Below are 6,699 nucleotides of genomic sequence, written 5' to 3'. Positions count from 1 at the left end.
TAGTTTTAATCTTATAGTACAAGAGTAGTACGGGGGAGTTGGGGGGCGGGGAGGGAGGGGTGGTGGCCTTAAATTCTCAAGATCTTATCTGCTGCCATAAATGGTAGTCTGTCTCAATTGCTCTTATGGTTGCTCTACTTGAGTTGCTTCCTCTAATGGTAAATAAAGAGCAGCGCTTTAGAACTGGCAGACAAGGTTCTTTGAGTAGATGTAGTATCTTTTATTAGACCAATGTAGTAGCTGGAAATAAGGTCTTTTCAAGCTTTCGGGCGCAGTCACCCTTCTTCAGGCATAGGAAATCTCTGCTGTTCTGAAACTCCAAGGAATGAGAGAAGCTAAAAGTGACAGGATGTTAGTGAGACTGTAAATGGGTAGGAATCATGAAAACAAAAGGTAAAGTAGGGAAGGGTAAGGAGGAAGCAGGGGAAAAAAGCCAAAGGTGGGTAAGGGAGACTCTACAGGGGTGGTAATTCAAAGGTGGAAAAGAGGCTGTCTGTGGGGAAAAAAAAATGGCTGGAAATTAGGAAGGCAAAAGGCAGAAAAGAAGGGGAGGGGCAGAAAAGAAAAGTGTAAAACGGTCAGGTCTGGCAGGTACCTGGTGAATCAGATGCCAGGCAGGTTGTGATATGTCATGAATCCAGTGTCTGTATTGAGTCCATCCTTTATTGTATCCAGTAGATCTATGAAGTAAAGTTCATAGGCTCGTGTATGAAAGGTATTTTGTAAGGTCCCTTTGAGGATTAGAACTGAGAGATCAGAGAGGGAGTGATTATCTTGTGAGAAATGCACCCCCACAGGTAGTTGGGTATTCTTGTCTTAAGTAGATTTTTTTTTTTTGGTGTGTGTTCATTCTGGTGCGCAGTAGTTGGTTGGTTTGTCCTGCATATTTTCCATTGGGCATCTGGGCTAGGGACAGACATTCAAAAAGCCTAAGCCTGAATTGATTCAATCTTTGCTGGTTACTCTACCCTGCAAATCTTAAACTGATTTGGAGGTGGATAGGCATTCCCTTTTCATTCCAGAAATGCAGGCACATGCCTGCAGTGGCTCAGCTAGAAGCCAGGGGGCACTAGAGCAGCCTTCTCTTCCCTTTCACAGAACTGAGCTGAGGGGGGGCATGGTCAGGCCCCAGCAGGATGCTCTGATTTAGCCCAGCAGGGAATTGATAACAGTGTTTATCACCCCATTAAGAAAACAACAGAGGGACATTACCAGCTACCTGCTGATTCTGTCTTGGTCACAGCAGGGACTATAGCCAGCTTGTGGTCTGCAAGCTAATACACAGGTAACTCTCTGCAAGACGAGGGGGAGGGGGGAATTCCTGCTTAGTAGGGAGTGCTGAAGGGAAAGGGGGGGGGTGTAGCCTGCAAGTCTCTGCCAGAGCTGCAGCCAGGGAGCAGAGGGGAGGGGCCAGCCCTGCTGTGGAGCTGTAGAGCCCAGCCCAGCAAGTATGCTGCGGGTAGATACCTGGTTTATCTTAAACCAGTAAGGAGTGTGGGGCAGACATTGCATAAACTAATTTGACCCAAATCAGTTAAGTCTGATACTACATTCAACTAGGTTCATCTCATACCAGTTTCAGTCACTTTCAAACTGGTTTATATACACTGAATATCTGTTCTGTTACAGGTTTAAACCAGCTTCTGATCACTTAAACCGGTTTATGTGTAATGTCTGTCCATAGCCTTTGTGCACTGGATGAGATGTATATCATTTCTGGAGGTGCAGCTATAAGATCTGGGAATGGTGATGGTTCTGTTGTAGGGTATGGTTATAGTGAGGGTTGTGGACATGTGTTGGCAGGCTTTGCATTTCTTGTCCTGGAATGGTCTGGATCCATTGGGTGTAGTTTGGGTCATAGGGAGTTTGCTTCTGGTGATGAGGTTAGCAAGGGTCGGTGCTTAGTTGAAGGCAAGGATGGGTGGTTCTGGAAAGATCTCTAAGAATTAAATAGTCTTCTAGTATGGGTTGCAGTTGTTTGAGGATTTTCTGTGTAGGTTGCAGGGAACAGTGATATGTCATAACTAATGGTGTGTGATTTGTGTGGATTTTCTTTTTGTTGTACTGCAGCAAATCTTCACGTGGTATCCAGGTGGCTGTTTCAAAAACGCAATCTAGCTCTCTGGAGGAGTGTCCTGGTTGGCTGAAGGTTCTTTTGAGATTTGTGAGATGGCGATCATGGATATACGCCTGAGTGCAAATTGGGTAGTATTGGCTATATATTACAGGTTTCTTGGTGTGTTTAGGGTGATTGTTGGTTCTGTGTAGATATGTATGTTGTTTTGTGGGTTTCTTATGTATGGTGGTTTGAATTTTACCATCTTGGATATCACAGTGTCCAAAAGGGAAATGTATTCAAGTGATAGTCTGATGGAGGGGTGATGATTGTTAATTTCCACCAAGAATTCAGTCGGAGACTGCAGAGTTTTGGTCCAGATGATGTCCTGTACATATCTCGGGTATAGTAAGCGTTTGATAGTGCAATTCTTGAGGAATTCTTCTAGGTGAGCCATAAAAAGTTTGGCATGTTGTGGGGCCATTTTGGTGCCCATAATTGTGCTTATGGTCTGGAGGAAGTGTTAGTTGTTGAAACTGAAACTGTTGTGTGTGTGTGTGTGTGTGTGTGAGGATGAAGTATGAGTTCAGTGGTCTGTACACTTTTCCCTCGATTTTACGTGGGTTCTTTATAAGTGAATTTGCTCTTTGCGATAAGCATATTTAGACCCATAATTCTTTTATATGCAAGGTAAATTCACTTTTATGTGATCAGCATAGCTGCCCCCTTGCCCGAGCAGGTAAGTCGGTGGGGGGATGGGAAAGGCCATGGCTCCACTCACCCCAGCCCCGGCTGCAGTGGCTCTGGGAGCAGCCGGCGCCAGCTGCCTGTGCCTGGGCTCACCCCAGCTCATGGGTTGTGCCATGCTATGGTGCAGGCAGCTGGTGTTGGCTGCCCCAGCTGGGTGAGTGTGGACAAGTGGAGCCCCAGATGGTGCAGGGCACAGCACTCACCCCAGACCTGGCTGCAGTGGCCCAGGGAGCAGCTGACACCAGCTGCCTGTACCAGGGCATGGAACAGCCCAGGACCAGAGGTGAATGGGGAGAGGTGGAGCACCCCTTCCCTAGTCCCAGCCTCACTTCACCACCATGGGAACCTATTCCTATTTGCTACATTGTAAAGTGGGTTTGCTTTACACGAATTCAATTTATGCACCATTCTCTGGGAATGCGTGTACAGTATAAATAGAGGGAAACGTGTACTCTGAGTTGTAATCTCGTTCTTGTATCTATGTGAGGCAGGCTTGGATGCCATACTGGTGGTGTAGGATGTTGGTGCATAAGCTAATGACATCCATGGTGGTAGGAAGGTATTGCTGGGAAGGTGGTATATGTTTTTGCAAGAAGTTTGTTGCGTCTTGGATGACTGCGCCCAAAAGTTTTTGCTAAGAACTTTTTTCTAGCTACTCAGTTGGTCCAATGAAAGATACCACATTTACTCAAAGAAACTTGCCTGCCTATGTATGTCCTTAGCCAACACGGCTACAATCAAAAACCATGCTTTACAACTAAATTTTCAAGCATCTTTTGCATCCTGGAGGAGTGTGTCTCTTCCTCTACAAATGTACAGATGACAGCAGTGATGTGAAACAACACTTTTTTTCCAGTTTCTTTAATGAAACAACACCATATTCCAGGGTGTGTTGTGTTGTCGCTCTGGAATTGTAACACATCCTGGGCATTGGAAAGACTCTACCTTTGACCTAATGCTTTACAGCATTATGGAGGTGTGCAATTAGTGCAGTATAATAATTTCTGCTCTGTCCTGTTGCTTACCTAAATGTTTGCATAGCTTTCCTAGTATTTCTTTAAACAAAGAAGTGATAGAGAAATATACAACTTGTATCATGTGATCCTCTGCCAGATGAGGCAGCTGGCCCAAATGAGTCACAATGCACTTTGTTAGTTAGAGCTACCATTCAATGAACACCTACTAAAACCTGTTAACACTGGTTTGATTTGTTAATCATGGAGCAGTGCCTGATAATAGGATGCAATAAGAAACAAGCCGAACAAGAGGGGAGGTATTGAATGAAGGTTGTCTTAAGAATGAATGTGTCTCTGCAGTTGTGCAGCTGGAGAGCTTCCAGGCTCCATTGATGTGCAGCCTCAGATTTGTGTTTCACATATGCACTTGCTACTGAAACCACTGCTCTGTGTGTGTGTGTGTGTGTGTGTGTGTGGCTCTTTTGTTTTTTGTTTTGTTGTTGTTTGGATAGCCCATCTGCCTTGGACTGGGTATAGACTGACATAACAAGTATAGCAATGTCAAAGGATGCTGTTATGACGCAACTCTTGCTTCACTACAGCATCATGTAGACGTAAGTGTAGCCAAACTGCTGCAAGTTTGACCCGGGTTCACTCAGGTTTGGAATTAGGGGGATTTAGCTTGCTCATTGCTACAGGGCTACATAGATCTAACAGCTAGATCTTAGCAGGTAAGGCATGTTTCCAGGCAATATTTCCCCTCCCCTTTTAAAGCAATTCAAAGGTGGATGTGTCCATATGCACTGAGGTAACTGGATCCTTTGAAATTCTAAGGAAGGCACAATAGCAGTACCAGTGCAACCGTGCAGCATTTTCTTAAAAACAAGCAGTTCTATTAAATGGCCATATTGAGTCTGTGATTTATTCAAGACCAGAAAGTGCTTGGACTGGAGCTCTTATCGGTCTGTTGCACTGTGCTTAATCTGCTGGATGGCCACTGGCTGCGAAGTACATTCATTACTTTTTCTGGCTTCTGTAGATGTCGGAGAGGAAATCAGTCATCCTCAGATGACAGTGTTAAGCTCTTCACAGACTAAATTCTATCTTTAAAAAGGGATGCATGGAACTAACTACTTTTCTATGCCTTCCTACCCCACATCCACAATTGAGGGGTAGGGTCCCCTTCTCCCAAAGATGGTGTAAAGGGCAGAAACTCTTTTGATTCAGCTACCTGTATAATTAGGAGTAGGAGATAATGGCAGGCAAAGCCAGAAGTACTCTATCAAACTCCTCCCTTTGCGTTAGCAGGGCTGTACAGTCTCAGGTTGTTGTAGTAATTGAAGTTCAAAGAGAAGGGTGAAACCAAGAACAGGGAGGGGCACTGTTTTTAGGTGGGATGACCTCAGTATTTCCCAACCAAGCTGCTGTGCCACACCCTGATGTGAGGTTAGGCATGAATTTCTTAACTTGCTTTGTTCTCGCATAATAACTTAGCTTGTCACCCAAGCCACATGTGGATCTTTGGGAGCATTTTTGCTTTAGAATGTCATGCAAGTGCCAGAAAACGGAGCCAAAATATACTTTTGCTAATATATACAGGTGGTTTTTTTTTTTTTTTTTTTTTTTAAATGGTAAGCAAATGTATGTGTGCACTTTCCAAAAGACCACTTACAACATCTGATGGCTTAGTAATAAAGTGCTGTTTTTTAAAGGCTACTGAAGATGATTAGGGGTCTACCCAACTCAAAGGCAGCTGGCCAACTTCATGGGCAGATTGGGGCTGCCCATCTTCATGACTTAACATGGCCAAGGGGGGCCCCCCCCACACGCACACGTTTTATAGTTAGTAGGGTCGCAAGGGACCTGAGCAGATCATCAAGCCACCATAGACCATGGCAAGAAAGAGTACTGGGGTCAAACGACCCCAGCAACGTGTACATCTAGCCTCCTCTTAAAGACCTCCAGGGTAGGAGCCAGCACCACTTCTCTTGAAAGTTGGTTCCAGATCCTAGCCGCCCGGACAGTGAAGTAGTGCCTCCTGATGTCTAGCCTAAATCTACCCTCTTGGTAGCTTGTGACCGTTATTTTTATCACTCCTGGGACGTTGTGGCTGAGGGGGACCCTGTGGCCCTGCCCCACCACTGATTGGTGGAGGCAGTTGTCCATCATACAGTCCTGTCCTTTGTTATTGATTGGTGGGAAAAGGGCATGGCTACATGAGGCAACCCTCTCAGCCAATCGGTGGTAAAGAGCGGGAGTGTGAAACATTTTGCCTGTTCTCCTGCATGCTGTCAGCCCCTCTCTCCCCTTCCCCTGAGCAGACTGTGCGGCAAGAAGGACTGCTGGCTCTCACTGGGGAGCTGGCACTTTATTTTAGTAAGCTTTGGGGGGGTTTTTTTCTTTCCTGCTGAGGTTGCCCAACTCTGATTTGTGTAAAATTGCAGTTTGTGGAAGTAGGTCCCTAATGATGATCAATGTTAGTTTTACTGGTACCTGCAGGAATGATAGGTTCCAGAGTCTTTGTTTGTTTCACTTTGTCTTGAACTACAGACGGCACATAATCAGTCGTTTTAGAGAGATTTCTAGCCAGAACAGCTTTATTTTAGTTATGTAGCAAATATTCAGTTAGCTTCATAAAGTTTCACGTTCTTTTCCTTTCCAGAAGCAAACTCAAATATTCCTTAAAAGACCTAACAGGTTATTTAAAAAATAAGTCTGAGCAGCTGTGATTGTGTATGGAACAAGAAAGGAACACTCATGTTTTTGACCTTCTTTTAGGAAATAGAATCTTCTTGAGGCCTAATCCTCAACTTTTCCTGCTACTCTTTCATAGATTTCATAGACATTAGGGCTGGAAGGGATCTCAGAAGATTGTGTCCAGCTCCCTGCCCAAAGGGCAGGAAGTCAGCTGGGGTCATAGGATCCCAGCAAGATAAG

General features: G+C 44.9%; 1 protein-coding gene across 2 annotated transcripts in view; it reads left to right on the top strand.

Annotated features, from left to right (window-relative positions):
- GAREM1 (GRB2 associated regulator of MAPK1 subtype 1) overlaps positions 1-6,699 on the top strand; it is a 137,523-nt gene that overhangs the window by 39,416 nt on the left and 91,408 nt on the right. The window lies entirely within an intron of this gene.

Source organism: Crocodylus porosus, unplaced genomic scaffold (genome assembly GCF_001723895.1).
Source record: "Crocodylus porosus isolate Cpor-Errol unplaced genomic scaffold, CroPor_comp1, whole genome shotgun sequence".
Classification (NCBI taxonomy): domain Eukaryota; kingdom Metazoa; phylum Chordata; order Crocodylia; family Crocodylidae; genus Crocodylus; species Crocodylus porosus.
The sequence above is the reverse complement of the archived record's forward strand: the minus strand, read 5'-3'. Positions and strand labels throughout refer to the sequence as shown.